Below are 11711 nucleotides of genomic sequence, written 5' to 3'. Positions count from 1 at the left end.
AAAAAAAAAAAACAATTGCCTCTGAATAATGGATGATGAAAGCAGCTAAGTGCCAGTGTTCTAGTTATTCCCAAGCCCAGGCCAGTTTCCTTCCCAGCTCTGCATAATTTGTAAGGAGGAATGGTCACTGTTTAGAGGCTGGAGTGAGGGACCCTATAGGGTTAGCCCTCAACAAAATCATTAAGTTGGCAAGTTATTTTTGGCAGCCCTCCCCCCTTATATTTTCCCTTTCCTTTAGAACCACCTCTTTTCCCACCCTCCCTCTCCATTTAAATACCAGTTCTTCCCTATCCACCTCCCCTTCCGTGAGCCCCCTCGGACCAGTCAAGGAGGAAGGGGCTAATGAACTCATTCTCATTATGCTCCTCCACCTGGGGGGAGCTTAGATTTCTAAAAGGAGCCTGAAAAGGGCAATGCTGAACCCAAAGGAACCAGTGGTGGAATTTCAGCCTTGGCAGCTGTCAGGGTCGATATCTGGGGCAGGAGTGGGAGAACAGGCCTTTGCTAGGACCCTCAAATCACACCACCAAGGCGGATGACCCTCCTGTGATGACAACTTAAACATAGGGCGAGCCTTGCAATCACTTTTCTTTATTAGAGCAAAGTATTATTTTCATTTTAGGTGAATTCTAAATTCTCAGCCCCCAGTTTCTAACATATGTTAAAAGAATGTATGATCTATTGTTTATTTATCTGTTTGGGAACCTTGTGACTCTTGTAACTAGAAGGGTGGAATGTTTGAGGTGTCATCCTTCATTTTCCAAGCTCAGACCATATATATATAATATATAGAATATATTATATATATATATTTTAAGATGCTGCTTCCTATTTGCATTTCTTATATGTTTGAAATTATCGGCCTGGTCTAGTTTTTAACTGGAAATTGTTGTAATGGCGGGATGTCAGATATTCAGACGGAGCTGCCTTCAGCATTTTTAATGTGAATTTACTGATGAATGAGGACCGTTTCTAATAAAGTCTGCTGTTAAGTCTGTCAGTTGTTTATTGTGTAGGCATGGCACTGGGAGAGATATTTTGGTTAGTTTAGCTAGTGAGAGCCCAGTGATGATAATAATAATAATAAATGGAGGAAGGGCAGATAGGTGGCTTAGTGGGTTGAGAGCCAGGCTCAGAGATGGGAGGTCCTGGGCTCAAATCTGACCTCAGACACTTCCCAGCTGTGTGACCCTGGGCAAGTCACTTAACCCCCATTGCCTAACCCTTACCACTCTTCTGCCTTGGAACCAATTGATTCCAAGACAGAAGGTAAGGGTTTTAAAAAATAATAGTAATAAAAAATGGGGTTGATCCCCTCTCAAACCAGTTAGCTTTATTCCATTCATTGTCTACCCAGAATTCTCAAATCCTGGATGCAATCACATCTTTTTTTTTTTAATATAATTTTTATTTTATATTTTTAAAAATATTTTTCCATGGTTACATGATTCATTTTCTTTCCCTCCCCCTTCCTGGAGCTGACAAGCAATTCCACTGGGTTATACATGTATTATCTCACTCAAATCCTATTTCCATATTATTCAATCATATCTTAATTCCCACTCATCCCTCCCAACCCAAGTCAAACTTGGTAATTCTTGGCCTCATTCACATAGAAGAAGATAAGATTTCATATCCATTATATAGTACAAAACAATCCCTGCCACCAGGAAAATCATTCAAAGTGCATTTCCTACTAAGGATGGATCTGAAGCATTTGGATCAGGGGGGGATATAATTATGCTGGAAGGGACCTTAGTGATAATCCAGTCCTACTACTCCTCATTTTACAGGGAAGACACTGAAGATGCTTCATGCACTCTCCCCTCATCACCACTTCTTTAAATTCCTGTCATCTTCCAAAGCAAAACTCAGGTGATATCTCTTACGGGAATACTTTTCTGCACTAACTCTTGAAACTACTTTCTTTTTTTTTTTTTTTGGCAGTGATTTGATTTTATTTAATTAATTAACTTAGGGCATTTCCCCATGGTTACAAGATTCATGTTCTTTCTCTACCCTTTTCCCCTCCTCCCCCACATAGCCGATGCACAATTCCACTGGGTTTTACATGTGTCATTGATCAAGATCTATTTCCATATTATTGATATTTGCACTAAGTCTACATCCCCAATCATACCCCCATCGAACCATGTGATCAAGCAATTGTTGAAACTACTTTCTATGTATACTTTACTTTCTTGGCGGTAATGCTATACTCCCCGAGAAGAATATCAGTTCCTCAAAGGCAGAGGCTGTTTTATTTTTATCTCTGTATACCTAGCACAGCAGCTAGGCGGCGCAATGGCTCAAGCACCAGACCTGGAATTAGGAAGACTCATCTTACTGAGTTCAAATCCCGCCTCTAACACTTACTAGCTATGTGACCCTGGGCAAATCTCTTAACTCTGTTTACCTCAGTTTTCTCATCTAGAAAATGAGCTGGGCAAGGAAATTCAAAATCACTCCATTGTGTGTGCCAAGAAAACCCCAAATGGGGTCATGAAGAGTTGTGAGAGCACTTGAGGAAATAATTGGAAAAGAAGAGAACTGTAGAAGGGAGAATTAAAAGCTTGGCACAAGTGGTACAAAATCTTGCCTAAGCAATAAAACAGAGGTAAAAGACTTTTAGCATCTTTTAAATGGGGCAACAGAAGTATATACAGTACATATTTCTCTGTACCACATGGGCCTCTTACAAAAATCGACTGTGTACCAGGGCACAGAGATATTGCAAGCAAATGTAAAGGGGCAGAAATAGTTAATACAGCCTTTACAGTCCATGATGCAAAAAGAAAAGAAACAGGTTCGGAGACCACAATCAAAATAGACAAACCCAAATTGAGACTTAACAGTGAAATTTTAAATAATGAGTAGTTCAGAGAACAAATCATAGAAATAATGAATAACTATATAAAAGAAAATTATAATGATGAAACAACATACTAATATTTCTGGGATCCAACTAAAGCAGTCCTCACAGGAGAAAAAATATCTTCATAATCATATATTAACAAAATAGAAAAAAGATTAATGAACCAAATGTACATTTTTTTAATTAGAAAATCAACCAATAAACCTAAAATATGCACAAAAGAGGAGATATTAGATATTAGGCAAATAAGAAACAAAATCCCCAAATTAAATATACACAAAACTAAAAGCTAGTTATTTGAAAATACTGATAAAATTTATAAACCCGTAGCTAATCTGATAAGGAAGAAATTTTTAAGAATTAGAACATAGAGGGAGCAGTTAGGTGGCTCAGTGGATTGAGAGGCCCGGGGATAGGAGGTCCTGAGTTCAAATCTAGCCTCAGATACTTCCTAGCTGTGTGAACCTGAGCAAGTCCCTTAATCCCCATTGCCTAACTCTTACCACTCTTCTCCCTTGGAACTAATACACAGTATTGATGCCAAGATGGAAGGTAAGGGTTTAAAAAAATTTTTAAAAAGAATTAGAACATAGCATGTATAGCTAAATCCCAACAAAACTGAGAACATAAAAGAAATAGACAAATACCTTCAAAAATATAAAGTGCCCAAGCTATCAGAAGATTGGATAGAGAATTTAAATAATCTGATCTCAGAAAAGGAAATAAACCCAGTTGTAAAGTAAAAAAAATCTCCTGGACCTGATTGATTCACAAAACAATTCTATCAAATTTTTAAAGTACAGTTAGTACTCATTCTTCACAAATTATTCTCAAAAATTGAGACAGAAAGAACACTACCAGAATCCTTGGAGGAGACAAATATGATCCAAATACCTAAACCAGGGAAAGGTGAAAGACAACTATAGGCCAATATCACTCCTGAACTTTGACTCAAAACTTTTAAACAAAATCCTATCAGATAGGGGCAGCTGGGTAGCTCAGTGGATTGAGAGTCAGGCCTAGAGATGGGAGGTCCTGGGTTCAAATCTGGCCTCAGACATTTCCCAGCTGTGTGACCCTGGGCAAGCCACTTGACCTCCATTGCCTACCCTTACCACTCTTTCACCTATGAGCCAATACACAGAAGTTAAGGGTTTAAAAAAAAATCCTATCAGACGCCAGCAATATAATTCAAGAAATAATTCATTATGATCAAGTGGGATTTGTATGAGGGATGTAAGGATAGTTGCAGTTAAAGAAAACAATCAACTATTCCTATTGAAAACCAAAACACCCCAAACCACATAATCATCTCAATAGACACAGAAAAAGCCTTTGACAGAACACAATGCTTTTTTAATGCTAAAACCTTACAAAGTATAGGCTTAGATAGATCTTTTTTAAAATATCATAAAAAATGATCTAGCTAAAACCAAAAGCAAGAATCATATACAATGGCAATGCACCAGAATCTTTTCCAATAAAGAGAGGTAAAGCAAGGATGCCCAGTATTGCCACTATTATTTGTTATAGTTCTGGAAGTGTTAGAAAAAAGAATCAGATAAGAATTAAAGGAATAAAGATAGGTAAAGAGGAGGAAATGAAACTGCTGATTATATAACGGTTCACTTGGAAAATCCCAGAGAATGATGAAAGATACTAAATGAGAAAATAGCTTCAGCAAAATTGCAGGCTATAAAATAAATCCTCAAAAATCAACATTTCCATATACTAATAACAAAACAAAAGAAGTAATAATAGAAAGGGATATCCCATTCCACATAACTACAAAATGCATAAGCTATCTAGGGTCAGCTTTCAGAAGCACACAAAACACTCATATAGAGTCAATTATAAAGTACTCCTTAAAGAAAAAAAATTTTTTTTAAATGGGGAAGCTAGGTGCCTCAATGGACAGAGAGCCAGGCCTGCAGATAAAAGGTCTTCAGTTCAAATCTAGCCTCAGATTCTTCCTAGCTGTGTGAACCTCGGCAAGTCCCTTAACCTTCATTGCCTAGCCCTTACTGCTCATCTGCTTTGGAACCAATACTTAATATCAATTTATGACAGAGGGAAGGATTAAAAATAAATAAATAAAACAACCTAAATAACTAGAGGCTGTGTTTGTGGTTAGGTTATGGCAATATAATTTAAATGAAAATTAATTTATACTTTTAAGAATGCTATGCCAAGTTACCAAAGGGATACTTTACAAAGCCTGATAAAATGATAACAAAATTCATTTGGAAAACCAAAAGATCTAGAATATCAAGAAAAATGATGGGGGGGGGGGGCAGCTGGGTAGCTCAGTGGATTGAGAGCCAGCCCTAGAGACAGGAGGTCCTAGGTTCAAATCCGGCCTCAGACACTTCCCAGCTGTGTGACCCTGGGCAAGTCACTTGACCCCCATTGACTCTACTCTTACCACTCTTCCACCTATGAGTCAATGCACAGAAGTTAAGGGTTTAAAATTTAAAAAAAAAATTTTTTTAAAAAGAAGAAGAAAAATGATGAAAAGAAGTAAGGGCAAAGGGTGGAATAGCACTTCCAGATGTCAAAGTATATTATAAGGCAGCAATCATCAAAACCATCTGGTACTGGTTAAAGAATAAAGAGTTAGATCAGTGGAACAGAATAGACAAGGGAAAGTCAGAAACAATAGAACTCAATCACCCAGTGTTGGATAAAGCAGAAAATATAAATTATCTATGGAGAAACTCCCTATCTGATAAAAACTGCTGGGAAAACTGGAAAGCTGTCTGGTAAAAATTAGGCTCAGACGAACCTCTAACTACACTCCGTAATGCTTTCTAAATACAGGGCTTCAATATAAAAAATATAAATACTATTAAAAAGTTAGAAAAGAAACAGATTATACATATGTACCTCTCACAGCTATGGATAACAAATGTATTCTTAACTAAACAAGAGATAGAGGTAGTTACAAAAAGTAAATTAGATAACTTTATTTGAAAATGTAAAATGTGTTTATTCACAGACAACATTAATGCATCTAGGATTAGATGGGAAGTGGTTTAATGGCAGAGGCAAGAAGATATTTTAAACTTCTCTGAAAAGAATTTTGTAGCCAAATATATAGAAATAGTTATATATGTGTGCATATGACTAATAGCCATTCCCCGATAGTAAAAAAATATGAATAAACTGTTCTCAAAAGAAATGCAAAGTATTCACAATCATGTGAAAACAGACTCCAAATCACTAATAAGAGAAATGTGAATCAAAATAAACCTAAAGTTTTACCTCAAACCCCCCAAAATTGACAAAAAATGGCAACAGTCAGTGTTGGAAGAGATTGTGAATAGGAACACTAATACATTGTTGTTGGAGCTGAAAATTGGTAAACCATTTTTTAAAGCAATTTGGAAGTATGTCAACAAAGTGACTGATATGCCCATGCCTTTTGAACCAGAGACTCTATTACTAGGCTCATACCTCAAAAAGGGTTTCAATAAGAAAAAGTCCCCATATGGGTGAGAGCAGTTGTATTCAGTGTTATGTTTGTTAATGTTACTTTTATCCTATTAAAAGCAAATTCATTTTCAAAAATATATATGTATATTTTTATAGCAATACTTTTGGGGGTAACTAATAATTAGAGACAAAGTAGATTTCCATCAGTTGAGGAATGACTAAACAAATCGTGTACTAAAAGAAATGATGTGTATGATGAATACAGAGAAACAAAGAAAAATCTATATGAACTGAAGCAGAACCTAGAAAATAATATAGTAATTACAACAACAATGTCAATGGGGGGGGGAGACCCACAAAAAAAATCAAAAGTAAATGTAACAAAATTATAAATATTGAGTGGGGTTGGAATGAAGTGATATGAGAAGACATACCCTAACCCTTCGTGGAGTTGAAAAGTCCACAGATGCCATATATTGCACATGTTTTTGGAAAAAATGTATCAATTGTGTTGACTTTTTTCTATCTCTAAAAATTTATTTGTCAAATAGAATGGGTTTTCAGGAGGAAAAAGGAGGGATTCGTGGGATTCTATGGTGACATAAGAAAGAAAATATCAATTAAAATTTTTTTTTAATTTAAGAGAAAGAAGAATTAAGGGAAATTAGAATTAAAAGGGATTGAAAAGGCTTCCTGTAGATGTGGTTTTAGTTGAGACTTAAAGGAAGCAGAGAAGCCAGTAAGTGGCAATGAGGCATGGGAGGCAGCCAGAAAAAAATATGCAGTTGGAATCAAGAGATGAAGGACCTCGTTCGTGAAAGCAAGAAGACCAGTGACACTGGATCAGAGTATACGGTGAGGAGTAACACATAAGAAAACTGGAAAGGTAGGAGGGGGGATAAGTTATGAATAGCTTTGAACACCAAATGAAGGATTTTGCATTTGATCCTAGAAGCAACGAGGAGCCACTGGACCTGCACTTTAGGAAAATCTCTTTGGTGGCTAAATGGAGGTTGGATTGGAGTGGGAAGATACTTGAGGCAGATAGACACACCAGCAGGCTAGTACAATGGGCCAGTTGTGAGGTGATGGGGTGATGATTAATACTACTTTAGTCCTTATCTGCTTGAACTGTCAATATCTGTGTGATGTGGGCTAGCATCCATTAAGCCTAGCTGAGACCCATCGATGATAAAAGTTCCACCTCTGGCACACTAATTAAAGCAACTGGTGTTAGGACTTTTCTATTTCCCCCTTAGTAAACAGAAAAGCCCTTCGGTTCCAGGTAGGTTCTTAGAGTGGTCACCTTGCCCTGTTATTTGGTAAGGTCATCAGAGACTGGACAGAAATACCTGACCTCAGTTAGAGGTCAGCCCCGTGACAGTGTAATCATCAAACTTGATGCAAGCCGACTGGCCCTTGTAAATCTCTTTCCAAAATGCAATCCTGGCTTGCTCTCCCCATTCTTTTTCTCCAGCAGCTGTTTAAACTGTCATGCATACTTCCCCTCAATGGGGGAGCCAAAGTTGATAATGTAAGCAATTTCTGACTTCAACTTGGACAATGGCCGGCATTCGAAAGCTTTAGCAATTTGGGGCAATTTCAGCTATAGATAGTATTTCATGACAGGTGGGTAAATGTTTCAAAGTTTAGGCAAAAGAAAAACAACTTCACTAAGAGTCTGACTCCTACAGGAATGAATGTTTGTATAAGCTAACTCCCTGTCCAGATATCCATTCCAACTGCTCCTATGTAAGCAGCATCTCAGCTGCTTGGAATTCTCTGCCTGTTCTGTTTGCATCTGGGGAAACTTTGCGATAGCATCTGTGATGCAAAAGAGGTCTGTGGTATGTGGGGTGAGTCAGCCACTGTTAGAGCTGATGGGTGTCCTTTGCCTTTGAGAGATCTTACTCTTCTCCAAGAGCAGAGAATCATTCTGAATTGGATCAGTCTGGCTGAACTATGACAAAATGGGAGTCAAAAGTCTCACCCTGGCTGCTTTCCTAATGTCTACACAGAATGGACTCAAGCTGTGTTATTAGCTTGTTATTTTAAATGGTTGTTTATGGGGGCAGCTGGGTGGCTCAGTGGATTGAGAACCAGGCCCAGAGATGGGAGGTCCTGGGTTCAAATCTGACCTCAGACACTTCCCAGCTGTGACCCTGGGCAAGTCACTTAACCCCCATTGCCTACCTTTACCACTCCTTTGCCTTGGAGCCAATACACAAGTATTGACTCCAAGAAGGAAGGTGTGATGTTGGTGAAAAGGAGGAAGGAAGGAGGATGGGAGGAAGGGAAAAGGAAGGTAGGTAGGATACCCAGGGTGGGGAATTTGACATGAGCCCTTCAGAGCTCAATAAATCAGGCTACAATTTTAGGGATAGAATAGCTGGATTTATTTAAGTTAGAAAAAGTTAGGTAAGGGAAAAAGCTAGGAGTAGATCTCTGAGGGTTCTCCTCGGTTCTCCAAAAAAAGAGCTTCCAACCGTTGGAGAAAAATAGCATAAAAGCCCACCCTCTCCCTTTCTCTTATACCTTCCTCAGACATCTCCCACAAAGGAAGTGGGATGTGTCTGAGGAAGTTAGGGTAGAGCAGTGATTCCCAAAGTGGGCACCACCATCCCCTGGTGGGTGCTGCAGCGATCCAGGGAGGTGGTGATGGCCACAGGGGCATTTATCTTTCCTATTAATTGCTATTAAAATTTTTTAAATTAATTTCCAGGGGCACTAAGTAATATTTTTTCTGGAAAGGGGGCAGTAGGCCAAAAAAGTTTGGGAACCACTAGGGTAGGGGATCCTGGGAGAAGTAGTCTCTCAGGGTTAGTGCATTTTAAAAAGCCCAAAGTTAAGGGTTTTTAAAAAAATAAAATAAAATAAAATAAATAAAAAATAAAATGGCTGTTTATGAGAAGTTTAATACAAGTGTCCGTATCTTTACCTACTAATTGCATTCTTTCAAAGTTCATACAAATAATAATTTTGTGAATTAGACCCTATTTTAAATGCATAACAACAGCTTACAATTTAAAATAATCCTTCAGAGCAGAACCAGGAGAACATTATACACAGAGGCTGATACACTGTGGTACAATCAAACATAACAGACTTCTCTACTAGCAGCAATCCAGCGCAAAGCTAAGGGACTTATGAGAAAGAAAACTAGCCACATTCAGAGGAAGAACTGTGGGAGGAGAAACAGAAGAAAAACAACTGCTTGAACACATGGGCTGATGGGGATATTATTGGGGATGTAGACACTAAACGATAACTGTAGTCCAACTATCAATGATACGGACTTAGGTCTTAATCAGTGATACATGTAAAAGCCAGTGAAACTGTGTGTCGGCTAAGGGGGGGTTAGGGGAGTTGTGGGGGGCTGGGGAGAGGGAAAGAACATGAAACATGTAACTATGGGAAAATATTCAAAATAAAAATATAATTAAAAAAATAATAATAATCTTTCAGTAAAGGGTTTTGTAAAGAGATGATTCCTCCCCCCAACTAAATACACAGTATCTCATGGTAAAGAGCTACAGATCAAAGAATTGTTAACAAGGGGAAGGATGGCAGAGCATCAAGGAAGGCTTCATGGAAGAGGTATATGCTTCTATACCCCTTTGTATTCTGATGGTCATCCATGTATTGATAACTATGATAAATGATGGTATGATAAATACCATCCTGCAATAGCAGCCTGCACTAGGGGCCATGGGATAAGGGAAAGAAATCAAGTCAATAGGAGTCACCTCTTAACTCCCAACCTGGGGTAGCAGCCTTCACTGAGGACCACAGGTAGAAAAAAGATGATATCCATGTCAGCAAGAACTGTACATGAGCTTCCAGTACCCCAACTTGAGCCCAAGCTTTCATGTGACTCTCAAGATGGAGTCTCTTCCTATCAGTCCTTCCCAGAAATCTCACAACAAGAAATTACCAAATTGGTTAATTCCGCAACTGAGCCTGCAAGTTACTCACCGAATCTAAGGTCCACTGCTATTGCTATATCCTTTAAATACACAAATTATTTAATATACAATTCCTTCTTTACCTACTTCAGGGGTTCTTAACCTTTTTTATGTCATTGACTCCTTTTGCAATCTAGTGAATAACTAAATAAACTTAACCATATACAAATTGGGCAGCTAGGCTGCACACTGGATAGAATGGCAGACCTAGAGTCAAGAAGACTCATCTTCCTGAGTTCAAATCTGGCCTCAGATACTTACCAGCTGTGTGACCCTGGGCAAGTCACTTAATCGGATTCACCTCCCTTTCCCCTTCTTTCAAATGAGCTAGAGAAGGAAATGGCAAACCACTCTAGTATCTTTGCCAAGAAAACTCCAAATGGGTCAGATACAACCAAAGAGTCAGATACAATCAAAAAACAACTGAACAAAATATGCAAAGCACTGCTCTAAATACTCAGGATATAAATTGAAAGGCAAAAAACTCCCTTCATTCAAAGAGTACGCATTCCATCTAATAGTGGAGTGCTGAATATATAGGTAGTTTCAGCTTCAAGTCAAACAAAAGGGTCCAGCAACAAAGCAAATAGTAATGCATCATCTTTAATATTATTTCCACTGATAAAATTATATTTCTGCTTTTTGACAGTGTGAAGGACTTAGAAGACAAGAAGTATCTTTTCTGGATCTTCAATAACTATAATTGTTGAGGAGTCTGGGAAGTCCATGAACTATTTTCCTAATCCATAAATAAAATATATATGATTAAAAGGAAATCAATGCTTAGTAAAAATTAAGATTTAATTTTCTTTCCTATCCAATTTCACAGACTCCCTGAAATCCAACCACAAGGTCCACGAATCCCAAGTTAGGAAATCATGTTCTAGCTAGATCCCTTTGAATGAAGCATAGCATTCTAGTGGGCAGGTAGGTATGCAATTGCTAGAACACCCTCATTTGGAGTCAGAAAAGACTCATCTTCCTGAGTTCAAATCTGGCCTTAATAGCTATATGACCCTGGGCAAGTCACTTAATGCTGTCTCCATTTCTTCCCCTGTAAAATAAGCTGGAGAAAGAAATGACAAATCATTCTAGTAATTTTGCCAAGAAAACTCAAAATGGGGTCATGAATAATCGACAAGTGAAAACATCTGAACAATAAAATACCATTCTCGAACCATACTACAGTCAAGAGTTCCATTTTATCAAGTCTCAATGATAAATATGAAGTCAAATCTATTCCCTTGCACTAAGGTCTCTAGTCCTTTCTACTAGTTACCCATATTTGTGCATTTGTATACAGAAATCTGAAACTATAGCTTTTATTCACACCTCTCTCTTGAATCTTTGTCTTCTAAGAATTACTGTCCTCTTTTCCACTATTATTCTACCAATGTTCTACCTACTCCTCTCTATAACAGTCAAGTTGGCAAATC

Source organism: Gracilinanus agilis, chromosome 3, assembly GCF_016433145.1.
Source record: "Gracilinanus agilis isolate LMUSP501 chromosome 3, AgileGrace, whole genome shotgun sequence".
Lineage (NCBI taxonomy): Eukaryota > Metazoa > Chordata > Mammalia > Didelphimorphia > Didelphidae > Gracilinanus > Gracilinanus agilis.
The sequence above is the reverse complement of the archived record's forward strand: the minus strand, read 5'-3'. Positions refer to the sequence as shown.